The 16,088-nt window shown below is 43.4% G+C and overlaps 1 protein-coding gene across 1 annotated transcript in view; it reads left to right on the top strand.

The window, feature by feature from the left end:
* The window catches only part of LOC116300740 (serine/threonine-protein kinase 33), a 53,048-nt gene that overhangs the window by 6,637 nt on the left and 30,323 nt on the right, over nt 1-16,088 (top strand). The gene's annotated exons all lie outside the window — the stretch shown is intronic.

Below are 16,088 nucleotides of genomic sequence, written 5' to 3'. Positions count from 1 at the left end.
TAGCTCTTCTACTTCCCTTATCGCCTCAAGACCTTTTTGTTGCCGCTGCATTATGGTCTTAACTCTTTCGACGGCTTCGTCAATATTCTCACTATTTTCTCTCATTCTTTCGGGTAAGTTGGGTTCTCCTAATGTCTTTCTAAGGGTTGGAGGAATATTTTTATCTGCGTAGTATTTACCATTTATGTCCCTGATGACATATGGATGAGCATTAGACCTATTTAACCTTGCTACTACGACTTCCCTGCCCCATTCGTTATCCGCGTCAAACATTACTTGGACTTTGTTTGGATCCCAGTTTGGGAATTCTTCCTTGATCCTATCAAAGTCGTCCGGGGTTTCTTCCATGGATTCGTCCATTTGTTCCTGAACCCTACTAAGCCATGCAGCGCCGGGGGCTTCGGGGATGTTGCCGTCCGGACCAAAGCTGGTTTCCGCGGTTTTGCTCCTAGGAGGTTTCATCATCGTCTTACTACCAAAGTCGATGTTATCGAGCTTTATGTATTCTGGTATGGGTTTGCCTGGGTTCTTAGTGCGGTATTTGTCTAGGAAAGCCATCCAGCCGGCGCGGGCTCTCTTTCCAAACCGACGCACCATGTTACCTCGGAATTCCGTGGGGTCGTTGGTTTTAGGTAGTAAAGACTCGTATTCATCGTCGTTAATGTCGACTTGACCTTCTTCGGTGGCGGGATCAAAATCCGTTCCTTCTACTTCCATTATATATGATAAGCCCAAAGTTAAACCCCAACGTATTACCTAAGCAGGTTGGCGGGCTGAAAGCAGAACGCACCTTTCACCGGGCTACCTTTACCCCCAGCAGCGCTAAGCCAGGGGAAACCCTGTACGTAGGCGTGCCCCGCCTAACGGATAACCTAGTGTTGGTTCCTGGCACCCTAGCGCTAAGGTTTGACCTAGCAATACAACCAAGCACTGCGGACGCGCGTCACGTTGTCAACGACCTTGGCCGCAACATTGTCTCAAAGATGCGGGTGAAGTTCGCAGGGGAATCCCTCTTGGACTTAAATAGGTACGATCTGTATACCACGTACAAAGACTTATGGTTGACTGCATTTGACCGCGCGCAAAGGATAGAGCAGGGAATCGCCAGCGAAGCCATACGCAAGGTAAGAAGCGCAACCGACAGCGCCTCGGGAGAAGACGAAATAAAGACGGCTTATGGCACTAAATATGTCGTTCCTTTGGACTTTGAAGTTATTACGAACCACGGTGCATACTACCCAAGGCAGCTAAGCGAGCTGCAGTTCGAAGTGACCCTAGCAGATACTACGAACATCCTGCAAGGAAAAGATGTAAGTTCCTCAGCCGTCCACCCATACTCCGTTACTAACTTAGAGCTGCAGTATGAAACGGTATACAGCGAAGACTTAGCACGTAGCGCCGGTATGGAATACAGCTCCGGCAAGGCTTTTCTTTACGACCACGTTGTGATGTATAAGACGTTCAGCTTTACAAATAATGTCGAAGAGGTCATCAACCAAAGCATTAACCTTCCCAGGCGCAGCCTTACAGGGATAATGTTGCTGTTCGCAAAGACATACACGGCAGGATTGCGTGACTCTGAGGCGTTCTTTAATCCTAACATCACTAACGTAGGCGTTAGCATTAACGGAGTGCCTAATAAGGTTTACTCACAAGGGATAAAGCCCGAGGACATGTACCGGGAAGTCGCGCGTAAGTTTGGTGACCAAATTGGCCCAAAGGAATTCTTTAAGGATAAGTACGCGCTGTGGATCGACATGCGTACAACGAACGACGAAGACCTACATGGACAGGGTTTACGCCTGATAAATACCCAGGACGGCATTACGTTGGAGATCAAGCGCTCCAAACATGCCAGCGACACTACTAAGATCAACGCATATATCTTCGTAGTCTCAGACGCGCAACTGAGTGTAGAAATGAATCAGCTAAAAAGCGTTGCCTACTAGGCTCGCGTTCCTTGAGCCAAGCGAAAGGATAAAAAATATTCCTTACGTATAATATGCTCCGCGTATTCGAAAACAACGAAACTAAACTGCAATGCATAGTGCAAGGCGATAAGCTGTACTTTAAAGCAAAGGAGGTAGCAAAGGCATTAGGTTACGCAGACACCAAAGATGCTATTAAAGTTCACGTGCGAGATAAGCATAAGAAGAGGCTTAGCGAGTTGGAGGTGAATCGCCTCCCTTCTGGTTCACACCCGCAATCCCTGTACGCGACGGAATCTGGTTTGTATCAGTTAATATTTAGCTCCAAGCTACCGACAGCAGAGGCATTTCAAGATTGGGTCTTCGAGGATGTCCTACCAACGTTAAGGAAGACAGGAAAGTACTCTCTGGATGGTCCAAACAAGTTAGTCTTCAAGATCGAGAACGAGTTCGACCTGCACAAGAAAGTCGTAGATTACATGCGTCGGTTTCACCCTACGCTGTTATTAGCACCTGGACTCGGGGAATTGCAAGATACCACCAGTAAAAGGATAACGTGCTGGCAAAAGGGCCACCAGGCAGGTCAACCCGACATCCTAATTCTTAACTCCCATAAAAAATACAATGGGTTATGTCTGGAACTGAAGACGCCAAAGGGTAACGGCGTATTGTCCGACAAACAAAAAGCGGTATTGACGCAATATGAAATGAATGGTTATCTTACGATGGTTTGCAACGATTACGATCTGATCTGCAGGGAAATCGACCGTTACGTCGACGGCATTCGCATACCTTGTCCTGGCTGCGTTAAGGCTTTCAAGTCACAGGAGACGCTACAAACGCACCGAAAGATATTTCATAAATATAATGATAGTTGAACAAACTCACTGGCGCGAATTAATACAAGGCATTTCATACAAAATAAAAAATTACGTCGTCTTCGAGGACATCAACCGCTTAAGGTTAGTCCTGGAAGACGGTGGTCAAGAGTACAGTCTATGGGCTCCTGACTGCGTACGGTACGTACTGCAAGGTGAAGAGTACACTCACATACGTAGCTATGGTAAAGCCAACGGTCGATGGAAGTTCGACGTTGAAAGAACGGTGGCGGCTAATCCATTGTGCGATTAATCGTCCTTGTGGGCTTCGAGGTATTGGTCTGCTACGTCGGACCTTATTTTTTCTGGCATTAGATCGATCGATATCGTAATCAAGGCTCCTCCTGCGAATGCTGCGACGTAAGGTAACATCCTATATTAGACCATTCTTTTCGTATCGCAAGGTAGTGGTCTAAGGGCTTGGGGCCGTCGTACAGGCAATACCAAATATGTTGTCCGCTGCGTTGACAACCGCATTTGTCACAGATACCATCCCAGTGTTCCCTATTCTCCCACCTTACCCCTTCGTAGTCGTCGAAGCATACGAAGACTTGGTCTATTTCCTTCTTACGCCGCGTAAGTTCCCGGCTGGTTTCAAGGGGGCAACATCGCTCTGCTAAGTCTCCGTGGTTCTCGCAGACTACTTCTTCAAGGTGGTAACGCCGGCAGCGGTATTTATGCCAGTTTTCTTCAAAGAGGGGTTCATCGCATCGACGACAATGATCCTTAAGACAGACTCTATGCTCACGGTGATATCGTAGGGCCTGTACTGTGGACAGTTCCTTACCGCAGTCGCCGCAAACAGTGCTGATGGTCTTCTGACAGACTTTCTTGGAAAGATGGTATTGCAGTCGCTGCTTGCTACTAAAAGCTCTATCGCATTGCATGCACTTCATTATATATACCTTATTTTTTATTGTTAAATTGTTAAACCCTGTAAGAGGGTTTTAGGATAGGGTCTATTATTTCTTGTTATTTTGTTAAGCCCCCATTAAAAGATGAGGCATCATTCTTTCTCATCGTTGAAACCAGCAAAAAGATAATCATGTTAACCATTCTTCGATTTAACAAAATAACAATAAAAAATAGGTCCTTACTTGAGACCTCTTTGCAGCATTTAACAAAATAACAATAAAAAAGAAAGACCTATGCTAATTCCCCTTGCCGGGGCTTAGTAAGATCTTCTTTGCGACCTCTTACTCTTCTCGAGCGTCGTCTAAAGTCCTTTGTGCTTTAGTATCCGCGGGACACCAATGTCCAACGAAGTCTTCTTCAGAGAATACCTTATTACAGTGACGGCAGGTGTATTTTTTACACGGTTTGGGTATCGGTGGAGGGATTATGCAGTCAGCAGGTAGTTCGCACGTAATGCAGTCCATATATCTATGGGGGATATCGAATGAAGTCCTTAATGGACTCCTTAGCCCACGTCGCCATTGTCAAAAGCGCGCCAAACCGTTCTGCACGCTTCAGACCACACATTTCATCGTACAATTCCTGTACGCGCTCTTTTAACCGGTCTATCTCTTCCCTTTGCATTTCTATGGTGTCTCTTTTATCTTTTGCGTCGGCGACAATCCTTCTTACTGCTTCCACTGGGCCCATCGTATATATAATGGATCCGAACCATATTCCTTGTAACGCTCTGATAGTAGGACCCACCGGCTGCGGAAAGACCCAGTTCGTGGTAGAGCAGCTATTAGGATCCTTTAGATGCCGCTTTGACTACATAGTGCTGCTTTGTCCCACCTACGTGAATAACCGCACCTGGGAAGGCATAGGAGTGAAAGATGACGACTTCTTCGTAGATATCTTAGATCCTAACGAGTTATCCAGCCATTTGAAGTTCTGGCATAAGCAATTCCCTAAAGATACGCAGACTTTACTCATACTGGATGACATTGCCTGTGGGGACGACGTAAAAAGGCGCACCTCCGAATTAGTGAAGCTCGCTTTCAGCGGCAGACACGACAATATCAGCGTTTGGTTGCTTTCCCAGCAGCTTACCAGTGTCTCTAAGCCCTTCAGGGAAAACATAGGCTCTCTCGTAGTATTTTATACTCCGAGCAAGTCTGACCTGGAAACCATCTTAAGCGACTACGGCGGCGAGATAAGCAAGGAACAGCTGCACGAATACATGCGGCATTTAAAAACGCACCAACATTCCAAAATGATCTTCTCTTTGAGGTTTCCGTACGAGGTTGGAATCTATGATTCCTAACATATATGGACATTGAGCAGCTCATAGATGAAGTCCCCACACAGTTAGATGAAAGTAACCTCAAGGAACAACTTAACATTCTTGTGTCTTCTGGGAAGTGTAAAGAAATGATAGGTAAGGAACTTACCCATGAGCAGGTTAATAAGCTGTCGGAAGAGGAAGTTAAGAAGTTCCATAAGAGGTACGAGGCTGCCCTTGCAAGTAAGACCACGGACGCCGTAGCAGACTCCGCTATCCGACTTGCCACTAAATTGCTTGGACTTGCACTGCCTATAGACGACGTGGAGCAACTACAGAAGGACATAAGCGAGGACTATGTTATCGCCCAAGAACTTAAGATAACCTGCGGCTGGTTGTCCTTGAAGTGCGGTAAGTTAATGGCGGTCGCCTCTGCGGCACTTCACGTAGCTCAGCACGTCGACTTGAAGGAGGTACTAGGTTCCTTCGGAACATCTTGGAAGGACTTCAAAAAGGACAGAGAAGTTGAAAAGGTCTTTCAGGCAGCACTTGCTGATGATCAAGTCGCCTCAAGTACCTAGTCAAGTCGTTGTCAAGTCACCTCAAGTACTTAGTCAAGTCGTCCTTAAGTCATTCTCAAGTACTTAATCAAGTCGCCTCAAGTACTTAGTCAAGTCGTTGTCAAGTCACCTCAAGTACTTAGTCAAGTCGTCCTTAAGTCATTCTCAAGTACTTAGTCAAGTCGTTGTCAAGTCGTCATCAAGTTACTTGTCAAGTCCTTCAAGTCCCTTAGTATAAGATGAGTGGTACCGAAGAACAACCTCAGGAGGAGCAGAAGATTACCAAGCCTAAATCTGCAGGCAGAGTTGCCGCGGGAAAGAAGCTCGCGGAGATGAATAAGAAGAACAAAGCAAAGAAGGTGGAAAAGGTGGAGGACGAAAAGGAATCCTCCATTAATCCTGGGTACGTCATTGGTGCGTTAGGAATTGTTATAGCAGCGGGCAGCCTTTACTTACAATGGTGGAATATGAAGCCAGAAGTAAAGTGGGAGGCCGTGCATGTGCCGCCAACATATCACGCACCTGTAGAGACGAAAAAGAGTAAGATTCCTGAAATGGAGTAGATTTATCACCCGTGGCGACCTAGATTTTCCTTCTCGCTTTGTAATATAATGTCGACCGCGTTGTTGAAAACTGTTGAAGAAGCAGCTATCATTACTTCTATTGTTGCGGGTATTGGTTGGGTAGGTAAGAAAGTGCTCAAAGAAGACTTTACTGAAGACCCAAGCAAGAGCTTCGCTAACTTTGCTAAGATGACCGCTGCCGTTGGCGGGGCTATCATGGTAAAGGATTACCTACGGAAGGAAAAGTACCTACCTAATGTATAATGGTTAGCTTAGTCGCAGGTGGAGTCATTGCAGCTTTAGCATTCACTGGAGCTAATTATGGTGGTCAATATTTAGATAGATTAGTTAGAGGCGACAAAAGCGGTGCCGCCGAAAGAAAGAGACACGACTTAGCGCTGGAGAAATATCAGCGGGACGTTGCGGCTTGGAATGAAAAAAGACAAGCTTACAGGGATTGGTTGGATAAGAATTACCAAGACAAGATGCAGGCAGACAAGAACTTCGAAAACACAGACTACGCCTTCAAACTTTATGCGCAAGCACACCCCGACTTTAGAATGAAAAGGCCTCAGTTCAAGAATTACTACCAGCCTTCTAAGAAACAAAAAGACAATGAGCTGGTATTTGTGGGAGTTGCAGGGCTGGCCGGAGGCGTGGCTTTGGCGTACTTAGTCTAAGCTACGCTTAGCCTCTAGTGGCGCCTTTGGCACCTAGAATATAATGATCGTCTTTTTGGAAAGCGACAAGAATGACTTTACCACTTGTCTGAATCCTCCCATCCGCGCGGAAAGGGTTCGGTTGGTTAGTTGCTCTTTGTACAATTCTTGGTATAATTTAATTAATGGCTTTGTCATCGGAACTTCCGGCACCAAACCAAAAATACCAGATTCCCATTACACCCCCATAACACTGGCTAAGGAGCTAGCGAAGCATGGATACACTCTTACCACAGGATTACCCCATGAAATGACATTCAAGAAAAATAATGGGAGCGCCAATCTAAAGGACAGTTCATTGGTAGAACTCCTGGGCCTTACTAGTACCACGATAAATAGCGGCAATACATATGATGTGAAATGGAAAGTCGCATCCTCTTACGAAGTCTATTGCGACTTGGTTCATAGTTACAACAATGGAGAAAAGTCTTCTCTTATGTCCAAGTTTCTGCCCCAAGGTAATCCATTTGACCCAGTAGAATACACTCCCATTTCTTTGAGCTATGACTTGTCTAATTTGGTAGAAAGCATAAACATCACCATTAAGGTGGACGGAAAGACGGTGGATTTTAACGGACGTAAGATCAATCTTGTTTTGGAATTCATATAATGGGCCGCGTAGAGGACAAACTTAAAAGGATTTACTATGGGCCGGAAGGCTATTGGAGAGGAGCGCCAGCTATCAAGAAACTCGCGACCGCGGCCAGGGTATCAGACGAAACAGCTAAGAACTGGTTGAAAAAACAAACCCTCTGGCAGGTTTATCTTCCCGTGCCTAAGTACATTCCCAGGCCCAGCTTCACCGTAAATACCCCCAATGAAGTTCATCAGGCGGATTTGCTTTTCTTACCGCACGACAAGGTGAGAAGAAAGACCTATAGGTACGCTTTGACCGTAGTTGATATCGCAAGCAGATACAAGGACGCCGAACCCATAACCAGCAAGGATTCTGGGGAAGTCGCAGAAGCCCTAGGTAGGATTTATAAGCGCATCTTGAAATGGCCTAAGCTGCTGCAAGTGGATGCGGGGGCAGAGTTCATGGGCGCGGTTACTAAGACCCTGAAAGACCACAGCACTAAGATTAGGAGAGCCGAAGCTGAGTACCACAGGGGTCAGAGCATTGTCGAAAGATTCAATAAAACCTTGGCCGAGCGTCTCTTTGGATACCAGTATTGGAAAGAGCTGGAAGATCCATCCAAACGCAACAGGGAATGGACTCAGAGGCTCCCCCAGGTCATCGTGGCTTTGAACAACGAGGCGGCCAGGGCTACGGGAATAAAACCCAAGGATGCCATAAAAAAGAAACACGTGGAACACAAGTCCTACGTCAGAAGTTCGAGGGCGGTCTTCCCCCATGAAAAAAATTAGGTAATGTCACGGTTCGATATCTCTACGAGCCGGGTGAATTAGAAGGAGGATCCAAAAGAGCTACGGATCCTAATTGGTCTTTGGAAACTTACCAGATCCGAAGTGCGATAGCTAAGAAGGGTCAGCCCATCTCGTATTATCTTCACGATGGCCCCACACGTGGGTTCGTCAAAGAAGAACTGCTTATCGTGTGATGTCCGAATGCTATCGTATGCACTCCGTCATCACACATCCATCGCTTACCGTCGAATGCAGACAGTGACACCTTCTCCTGCGTGACGTTATGTATCTGATGACCATAGCTGCGCAGGCTGTTCATCTTATGCCGCTGTTCCTTGCGTGTTCGTAATACGTTGAGGTAGGACTCGTGCGTAATGTCCTTCTTAACCACATACTTTTTTACGCCTTTAGCTTTCTTTTCTACGCCGTCTAACTTTAGCACGCTGTACATCTTTGGTTTCAGACCCACGTACTCTACTATGGGTTTTCCTAACATTTCGTCTTTCATCTTCCCAATTACCTTCTTATTCTTCGCAGAGTAAAGGAAGTGCTCCTTCGGGTAACCGCTGGTGTCGTACTCGTCTATGTCGGGGAGGCAGTCTTTGTAAACGTCTTCCGTTTGCACTTCTAGAATTAGGGAGTCGGTGTCTGTGTACAGGAGGCGACAGCGGTCTCCGTACTTTGGCTTAAGCTTATCGTAGTAGAACTCGTACATAAGCAGCTTCGATAGATCCAGCACCGTAAAGCCTGTGTAAACGGGCTTGTTTAGTAAGAGGTTTGCCTTTTTCATGTGAATCACGTAGAAGTTCAGCATTTCTACGTATCTAACGAAGCCTGGCTGTGACACGTATGCTTCTGCTTCCTCTTTGGTGCTGACTATTTTTACGCTTACGCGCTTGCGGATGTTCTCCATTGTCTTTCCGAACACGCTGTTGTTCATCAGTTTGAAGAGATTTTTCTCGAAGTCATTTTTCGCTGCGGTACGCTTTTGCGTGTTAAAGTCAATGTAGGGGCGCATCCAGGGTTCCTGCGTGAATTTTAGGACTCTGTGGATCTTCTCTACGCGCATTCCGTGTCGCACGTAGAACTGCAGGTTGCGGTAATGTACCACATACTTCTTCTTATCCATCAGGTTCATAGTTAGTTTCCTGTACGGTTTGTAACCAGGGCACATTTGCTTTTGCAGCGGACTTAGCTGCTTAAATGGTATCTCTATCGCTTCTGGTGCTAAGGGGAACTCATTGTGTTCGTCGTGCAGGCGCTCTGGGTACTCCAGATCCACTTCTAAAACGTAACCCTTGTCTTCCTCCTTTCCTACCTGCATGTAGAAGTCTATCGGCTTCACTGGATCCCATTCGAAGTCTCTCACAGGTAGGTACTGTGACATTGCCCAACCATAAAGGTTATTCGCATCCAGGTAGTAAATGTATGTGGTTGGTTTCTCTGGGTCGTGCTCTACTAAGGGGTTGTTTGCGCGGGCGTAACGTCGGCTGGGCCCGCATACGCCGCCACGAATACCGTCTTCCATAAACCGATACATGTCGTACTCCGTTAGGAGATCCAACTGCGCATTTGTCTTCTTTAACAAAGCACTCCAGCTGAGCCCAGGAGCCGTGTAGAAATTAGCGGGATCCAATCCGTAATATTCCATAGCCATCTTTCTGAAGCTTTGGAAAACGTCTGCAAGCAGCACTACGTCAGACCTTAGGTAGATGTCGTGGTAGTCCCCCATGTTCTCACAGGAGTACTTTTCCCACACGTCTAACGCATGCTGGTACTCCTCATCCTTTATACCAGACTCGTTTAGGGTGCTGTAGAAGCGATCTTTGGGTGGTAGGGGTTCTTTGAATCGATCCCAGGAGTCCATGTATTCGTATGGGTACACTCCTTTCCTTTCCGCACCATATTGACTGGAAATGGGAAAGTTGGTGTTATACTTTACGAGGTTTGCTAAGGAGTCCGCCATAAACTGCTGCGAATCTAAGAACTTTAGCTTACCCACAGTTACGGACATGTAGCGCTCTTTGTTGTTGGGTATGCATTTGACGTCGGAGCCGTCTGTTCCTTGTAGTAGCAAATGGGAGTCGTAACCGCGGAGGTTGTGAAAGAACACCGGAATCTCCATGTCTGGATTTACTTTGAAGTTTATATTGCATTTCCAATGAGCCGCTCCTCTGTATTTACCCGTGATGTGGCAGTGATCCCTAACCTTATCCACATAGAAATCCTCAACGAATGCTTTATGACAATGAATGCAGTGCGTGGAGGGCTTTCCCGGCTTCTCACCTTTCTTAGCATACTTCCCGCATTTAAAATGAGCTTCTCCTAGATACTTTCCATCTTCATCCCACGCTTTCTTGGCTCGTCTTCCAAACTGAAGAAGCGTATGTTGGCAAATGTGGCATTTCTTTGCCTTGGTAAAAGCCTCCTGGTTCTCTTTGGTAAATACCATCTTCTTTGGACGTCTTAATTGTTCTCTTATCTCTTCCTCCTCTTCTCGCAATGCTTCTAGAAACTCATTAGCTGCGTTCTTACCTCGGTAAATTACAGGAGGGTTTGCTTTGCCGTCTGATCTGACTACTATGTAACCAAAGGAGCAGATCTCGTGTAATCCCACCTTATTCGTGGCGCCACGTTTCTGCTCTTCCTTAGTTATCAACGCTTCGAAGTCTGCATATATCACGTAAGGCACTTGCATCTGCTTTTGATGGTCTGCGTATGAAAGCTCTTTGTTGGTGGGCATCTGGATCCGTTGCGCCACTTCTTCGACTCCGCGGCAGATCTCATCGTGTTTCTTTAGGGTATTTAAGGATGTAAATGACAGCAAGCAGCAGTCGCAGAAGTACTTTTTGCCTTTGTGCTTAGTATGTCTGTAGAATAGTCTGCTAATGTGTTTAACCCATGAGTAGTGTCCGCCGTGGTAGAATAAATGTACGCGCTCTCCTTTACTTTTTGACAGAACTAACGGTACTATCGTCTGCTCTCTGACTCCGTAAACGTTAATTGCTAGATCGTTTATTTCCTCAAATATGGGGATGTCTATCAACTGCATGGGAAATTCCACACCATCCCACTCTAAATCATCTGTGGGATACTTACTTGTCCTACAGGGATCCTTCTCTGCTGGATACAGTGCAGACCTGATTGCCCACATAAAGCATCGATTGTCTTCATTCTTCACGTTTACAATAGCCTTCTTCCTTTCTACCCACGTTGGTAGCGGTACGTAACTCCCCCCTCGTATGGGTACGTACCTGGCTATACTTATCTCTATTCCTTCAACCTCCTCTACTGTCCAACCCGATCCTTCTTTCGTGTAGTTAGACAGCGACTCCATTATTGCTTCTAAGGCTTCACTGAGTGACCTATCCAGATTCGTGGATTCTAATATCACTAACGACTTTGATCGCAACATTGCTGTCGTCATTACCTCGTCTTTTGACAAACTTACTTCTACCATTATGCTCGCTTTCAGGGCTCCTAATTCTTCTATACCTTTTCGGAGAGTCCTTTTAACCTTCCTTTCTGACTGACGCCAAAACTGTCTAACGTCAATCTCACCGTTACCGGGTATTGACACCGTGCTGAAGTTGCTTTGGGATTCCATCTATATAATAGGAAATATTTTATACCTAATACCAAGCACTTTTTAGGTCGTCGTAGTCGTACTCACAGTCCTGACAATGCCAAAACAATTTAACCTTAGTCTCAAACTTCTTACCACATCCACAATCATAGCTGCTCATACACTTCGTCTTCATTTTCAAATGCTTTTTCAAATCCGCTTCTTTCTTAAAAGTTCTCTTACATTCTTCGCACTCCATATATAGACTAACATATTTGCGCTGTTGCCCCCAACCACACTAGGAGTGGGGATTGTCCGTAGGTGGATTTTTGACACGGGTCTTGCCCGTGTTGAGATTGCGCTGGAACCCCCATTCCCTATACTACTACTCATACTAATTAACAATTAGACCTTAAGGTAATTCCCTTGAAAGAAATTTGGCCAATAACTTTGTCCTGAAACTTTGCGTGGACATTAATTATTAATTATGCTATGGACAATTAAAAAACTGCAATAAAAAGATAGGGTCACCATTCTCATTTTTTCGCTAGATGCTCTCCAAATATGTCAATTGACCTATAACATGACATCACAGCTTGTTTACATGGGCAAGAATGATAGGAATTTAGGCGAAATTTTCTTTCGTTCGGGATACTTAGTACAACATTTATCTGTTATCACCTTCCCCCGTCTAATTAACCATTTTTTATTGTGATTTAATTCGTTTTGCTGCTATTTTGGCCCCTCTGGCGACCATGGTCCTTAGTGCTAAAACAATAGATTATTTTGATGTGACGTCATAGTGTTATAGGGCAATTTATGAGTTTTATAGTGAAATGCAGTAGCAACCGGAAGCTGTAACCAAGAACTTTTATTCACAGTTAAAAGTACTTTTATAAAATGAAATATACTTATGACTCGAAGTTTACTAGATAATCTAAACTATTAAATCCATCAAAGTCATTGGATGACTATGATTCTTGAACTATTAGTGAAAAATGCAGTTATGTGTGCCTCTACAACCGTCCAAAAATTGTACATGTCAACTATTCCCATCAAAATATTTCAAAATTTATCCAATAAAATTTCCTTCATATTTTGATATATAATGATAAGCATCACATTAATCAAAAATCTGAAATAAAAATTGGGGGCCACCATTCTCGTTTTTGATTTATGTTGAAAAAAACATCTCAAAATAGTCAAAAACTGACACATTCCGATTGAAGACTAGGGCAAGTCAGATACGAATTCTAATTTCTCTACTCAAAACAGAGAAAAAAGTGAAGATTGGATTGGAACATGTTTCTTTTTTAGTTTCCAAAAGAAAAATGCCTAAACTTTGTTCGTTCCATGGATTAAGTTGCACGCGCAGAAAAATGCGCAGTGCAAAACAAGGGAATTACTTTAAGGTAGTTCTGTACCCTTGCTACTGCGCATCCATTTCGCGCATCTTGTTTTTTACGCTTTATTTGTGCTGTTTTGAAAATTGATTTAAATAATGTCAAAAGTTGAACCTTTTCTATAATTTAACAAAGTATTTCCTGGAACTTTTGAGGCAAAAATGAAATGTTTCCTTCAAAACATGCTTAGATTTTCATTGCCTGACTTGATCACTCTTTTGATTCAAAACAACAAATTCATAATTTTATAAAAATGAAGTAACAAAAAATGAATTTGACTTGATCAATTCAAAATACGTCTTAGATTCTCTGGAGATTACAAAGACGATTTGACATGTTTTAGACGGAGGTTAATGTACTAGAACCCAGTCCAGCGCAGACAGGATTTGTGTTTTTTGACCAAAAACTTGGATTTAGTCGCTCATAGCTCGTCTATTAGTACGGTACCCCAATTTTTTTCTTTTTATTCGAAGCTAGATATCATTTTCTTTAGATTTAATGCGGGGAAAAAAATTGTCATAAATTTTCAGCATTTTTACTACTACGCACGCATATGACTGCGCCAAATTACAAGCAATTTCGCTTCTAGAATTAACTTTTCACACTACTTGCAAAAGATTTGATGGATTTTTTATCTAGATATCTTTTCTAGACTCAACACCTATAGTTTAAAACAGTTTTCTGTTTTTCTTTGTTAAATCGATTCGAGTAATTCGAATTTATTAGAGGAGGCAGATTTTCGGAAAAAACGCTCAGAAAACTGAAAAATCCCTCCTTCTTGAAGCCTCATATCTTGATAACCAATACGGTGACCCCCTTCTCTTTTTTCATTATTTGAATACCCTAACAATGAACTTCAAATGACAGAGTTTTTAAAAAAATTCATAGAAGAATTTTGAAGATCCGGTACTACCTTAGCCTGAATGGTGAATAGCCAATGAAGCCAAAGGTGTAATTGTTTTAATCTAAACCTCCTAATCAGTAAAATGTGAGTTAGCTGCTACTGTTTTGGTTTTCAAAAACCAAAGATTTTCACTACTAGTGGTCTATCACCAATAGACCACTAGTACAGTGCAGTCCATAAACATGTGTACATTTGACCGCGGGCAAATCGCGAGCAGATCGCACCACATGCTCGCGATTTGCACGCGCTCTGCACGCGTTTTGACCGCAAAATGATCGCACCTTTCTCTATCGTTGTTCGCGATTTGCTCGCGATCACAGCGTGCTCGCGTGCATGGTGCGCGAGCAAAATCATGAAAAGCTAAATATCACAAGAATTTCAGAATTCCTAATCAAAATCGGGTTTCCATCTTCGTATTCTTTTTTTCAAGCAGTTGGTCGTGTTAGGGCAAATTCGTAAAGAAACGTTGAACAAACTCCGCCAAGAAGGAATAATCATAAGGCTTTACGATCAGTAAAGAAGAAACATAGTCTGTTGAAAGACATTTGTATATGGTTTTGAAGCATATTTGGAGCGATCATTTCACGATACGATCAGTGAAATTGACCAAGGACAGCGTTCACTTCTACCATATCGAGTCCGTTTCTACATCTCATGACTCGGATGACTTTAATTCCCCATACTCTAATCTATGAAATGTGTGTTTTGGGTAGCTTTATTATTCTTTATCATTTTTTAACTTGCCAAAGTTCGAGAAAAATACAAAATACCTTATGCGCGAAACATCGATCGACAAAAGCGACGCCATATTGTTTTCGTGTAATCAACAAGCTTTTCCTAGTCGTTTACTGACGCTTTCTTTTCTTAAAATCCATTAGACTTTATTATTTGCACTAAAAAACTAAGACGAAATGATCTAGTGACTTTATCTGGAATAAATTTGAGGCCATTTAATATCTGATGTGAACGCCAAAAAGTTAACGATTGAGTGGAACGATCGAGCTCAGTTTACGGTGTTTCATAGGCCGCGGTGTTTCATAGGCCGGGGTCTTTTCGCTACCAATAAGTTTTTAGTCTGAGTAGAGTAGTTTGTTGAAAACATTACAATATCCTTCTTCTTCATCGAAAAATTGAATGTTTAGGACATATTAATTGCTTCTGACTTGCCAAGGTTCGAGCGAGAAAAACCAAAATACCTTCCACGAAACATCGATCGACAAACGACGCCATATTGTTTTCGTGAGCTTGTCTAAAATCATATTTTTTGTAGATGTCAGATTCAGCAACACACGACATCTCCCATCTAAAAACACCATATCTTTTCCTTTAACTTTATTAGTGAAAAGAATAAAGTCTAATGGATTCTAGGTAAAGAAAGCGTCAGTAAACGACTAGGAAGCTTGTTGATTACACGAAAACAATATGGCGTCGTTTGTCGAACGTAAAGTATTTTGGTTTTTCTCGCTCGAACCTTTGCAAGTCAGAAGCAATAAATATGTTCTAAACATTCGATTTTTCGATTAAGGGGAAAGCTATTGTAATGTTTTCAACAAACTACTCTACTGAGACTAAAAACTTATTGGTAGCGAAAAGACCCCGGCCTATGAAACACCGTAAACTGAGCTCGATCGTTCCACTCAATCGTTAACTTTTTGGCGTTTACATCAGATATTAAATGGCCTCAAATTTATTCCAGATAAAGTCGCTAGATCATTTCGTCTTAGTTTTTTTAGTGCAAATAACAAAGTCTAATGAATTTCAAGAAAAGAAAGCGTCAGTAAACGACTAGGAAAAGCTTGTTGATTACACGAAAACTGAAGAGTCTACGGTCACTTGACACTCATAATAACATTAACATCAGGCCACCGGAAACGGTGACATGAGGTCATCTGATATTCTCGAACAATCGTTGACTCACGAGGAACACACGTTCATATTGTTACCGTTCTTTTATATCATTTATAAGCATTTAGGACCTGATTACTTCTCTGTTGTAAGTACTTTATGATTCAATGGGACTA

Source organism: Actinia tenebrosa, unplaced genomic scaffold (genome assembly GCF_029948245.1).
Source record: "Actinia tenebrosa isolate PJP-AT-01 unplaced genomic scaffold, QUT_ActTen_1.0 PGA_scaffold16__25_contigs__length_10494907, whole genome shotgun sequence".
Classification (NCBI taxonomy): Eukaryota; Metazoa; Cnidaria; class Anthozoa; order Actiniaria; family Actiniidae; genus Actinia; species Actinia tenebrosa.
Note: the sequence above shows the minus strand (reverse complement) of the source record. Positions and strands in the feature narration are given on the sequence as shown.